Source organism: Limulus polyphemus, unplaced genomic scaffold (assembly GCF_000517525.1).
Source record: "Limulus polyphemus unplaced genomic scaffold, Limulus_polyphemus-2.1.2 Scaffold282, whole genome shotgun sequence".
In the NCBI taxonomy this organism is placed as follows: Eukaryota; Metazoa; Arthropoda; class Merostomata; order Xiphosura; family Limulidae; genus Limulus; species Limulus polyphemus.
Window position 1 is genome coordinate 409,146 of NW_013665892.1, and position 3,477 is coordinate 412,622.

Sequence of the window (3,477 nt, forward strand, 5' to 3'; positions counted from 1 at the left end):
AATGAATGTTGGTAGTTATAATTGGATACTTCCTATCTGTTATAGTGAATGTTAGTAGTTGTCATTACATATTTCTTATCTTATAGTGAATGTTGGTAGTTGTCATTGGATACTTCCTATCTGTTATAGTGAATATTAGAGTTGTCATGGGATACTTCCTATCTGTTATAGTGAATGTTGGTAGTTGTCATTAAATACTTCCTATCTGTTATAGTGAATGTTGGTAGCTGTCATTAGATATTTCTTATCTTATAGTGAATGTTGGTAATTATCATTAAATACTTCCTATCTGTTAGAGTGAATGATGGTAGTTGTCATTGGATATTTCCTCTCTGTTATATTGAATGTTACAGTTGTCATTGGATACTTCTTATCTGTTATAGTGAATGTTAGTAATTGTCATTGGATACTTCTTATCTGTTATAGTGAATGTTACAGTTGTCATGGGATACTTCATATCTGTTAAAGTGACTGTTGGTAATTGTCATTGGATACTTCTTATCTGTTATAGTGAATGTTGGTAATTGTCATCGGATATTTCTTATCTGTTATAGTGAATGTTAGTAATTGTCATTGGATACTTCCTATCTGTTATAGTGAATGCTAGTGATTGTCATTGGATACTTCCTATTTGTTATAGTGAATGTTACAGTTGTCATGGGATACTACATATCTGTTATAGTGAATGTTGGTAATTGTCATTGGATACTTCTTATATGTTATAGTGAATGTTAGTGATTGTCATTGGATACTTCTTATCTGTTATAGTGAATGTTAGTAATTGTCATTGGATACTTCCTATCTGTTATAGTGAATGTTACAGTTGTCATGGGATACTTCATATCTGTTATAGTGAATATTACAGTTGTCATGGGTTACTTCCTATCTGTTATAGTGAATGTTACAGTTGTCATGGGATACTTCATATCTGTTATAGTGAATGTTGGTAGTTGTCATTGGATATTTCCTCGCTGTTATAGTAAATGTTTGTAATTGTCATTGGATACTTCGTATCTGTTATAGTGAATGTTACAGTTGCCATTGGATACTTCCTATCTGTTATAGTGAATGTTGGTAGTTGTCATTGGATACTTCATATCTGTTTTAGTGAATGTTGGTAATTGTTATTGGATACTTCTTATTTGTTAGAGTGAATGTTGGTAATTGTCATTGGATACTTCATAGCTGTTATAGTGAATGTTTGTAGTTGTCATTGGACACTTCCTATCTGTTATAGTGAATGTTGGTAGCTGTCATTAGATATTTCTTATCTTATAGTGAATGTTGGTAATTATCATTAAATACTTCCTATCTGTTATAGTGAATGTTGGTAGTTATCATTGGATATTTCCTCTCTGTTATATTGAATCTTACAGTTGTCATTGGATAGTTCTTATCTGTTATAGTGAATGTTAGTAATTGTCATTGGATACTTCCTATTTGTTATAGTGAATGTTACAGTTGTCATGGGATACTTCATATCTGTTATAATGAATGTTGGTAATTGTCATTGGATACTTCTTATCTGTTATAGTGAATGTTGGTAATTGTCATTGGATACTTCTTATCTGTTATAGTGAATTTTAGTAATTGTCATTGGATACTTCCTCTCTGTTATAGTGAATGTTGGTAGTTGTTATTGGATACTTCCTCTCTGTTATAGTGAATATTACAGTTGTCATGGGTTACTTCCTATCTGTTATAGTGAATGTTACAGTTGTCATGGGATACTTCATATCTGTTATAGTGAATGTTGGTAGTTGTCATTGGCTATTTCCTCGCTGTTATAGTAAATGTTTGTAACTGTCATCGAATACTTCGTATCTGTTATAGTGAATGTTACAGTTGCCATTGGATACTTCCTATCTGTTATAGTGAATGTTGGTAGTTGTCATTGGATACTTCATATCTGTTTTAGTGAATGTTGGTAATTGTCATTGGATACTTCTTATTTGTTAGAGTGAATGTTGGTAATTGTCATTGGATACTTCATAGCTGTTATAGTGAATGTTTGTAGTTGTCATTGGACACTTCATATCTGTTATAGTGCATGTTGGTAGTTGTCATTGGACACTTCATATCTGTTATAGTGCATGTTACAGTTGTCATTGGATACTTCCTATCTGTTATAGTGAATGTTACAGTTGTCATGGGATACTTCATATCTGTTATAGTGAATGTTGGTAGTTGTCATTAAATACTTCCTATCTGTTATAGTGAATGTTGGTAATTGTCATTAGATATTTCTTATCTGATATAGTGAATGTTGGTAGTTGTCATTAGATACTTCCTATCTGTTATAGTGAATGTTGGTAGTTGTCATTAGATATTTATTATCTGTTATAGTGAATGTTGGTAGTTGTTATTGGATACTTCCTCTCTGTTATAATGAATATTACAGTTGTCATGGGATACTTCCTATCTGTTAGAGTGAATGTTGGTAATTGTCATTGGATACTTCATAGCTGTTATAGTGAATGTTGGTAGTTGTCATGGGATACTTTCTATCTGTTATAGTGAATATTGCAGTTGTCATGGGATACTTCCTATCTCTTATAGTGAATGTTAAAGTTGTCATGGAATTATTCCTATCTGTTATAGTGAATATTACAGTAGTCATGGGATACTTCCTATCCGTTACATTAAATGTTACAGTTGTCATTATAACAGATAAGAAATATCTAATGACAACTGTAACATTCACTATAACAGATAGGAAGTATTCCATGACAACTGTAACATTCACTATAAGAGATAGGAAGTATTCCGAAAGTATCCAATGGCAACTGTAACATTCACTATAACAGATAGGAAGTAACCCATGACAACTGTAATATTCACTATAACAGAGAGGAAGTATCCAATAACAACTACCAACATTCACTCTAACAAATAAGAAGTATCCAATGACAATTACTAAAATTCACTATAACAGATAAGAAGTATCCAATGACAATTACCAACATTCACTATAACAGATAAGAAGTATCCAATGACAATTACCAACATTCATTATAACAGATATGAAGTATCCCATGACAACTGTAACATTCACTATAACAAATAGGAAGTATCCAATGACAATTACTAACATTCACTATAACAGATAGAAAGTATCCCATGACAACTACCAACATTCACTATAACAGCTATGAAGTATCCAATGACAATTACCAACATTCACTCTAACAGATAGGAAGTATCCAATGACAACTGTAAGATTCAATATAACAGAGAGGAAATATCCAATGATAACTACCAACATTCACTTATCTGTTATAGTGAATGTTGGTAGTTGTCATTGGATACTTCATATCTGTTTTAGTGAATGTTGGTAATTGTCATTGGATACTTCTTATTTGTTAGAGTGAATGTTGGTAATTGTCATTGGATACGTCATAGCTGTTATAGTGAATGTTGTAGTTGTCATGGGATACTTCCTATCTGTTATAGTGAATGTTACAGTTACCATTGGAT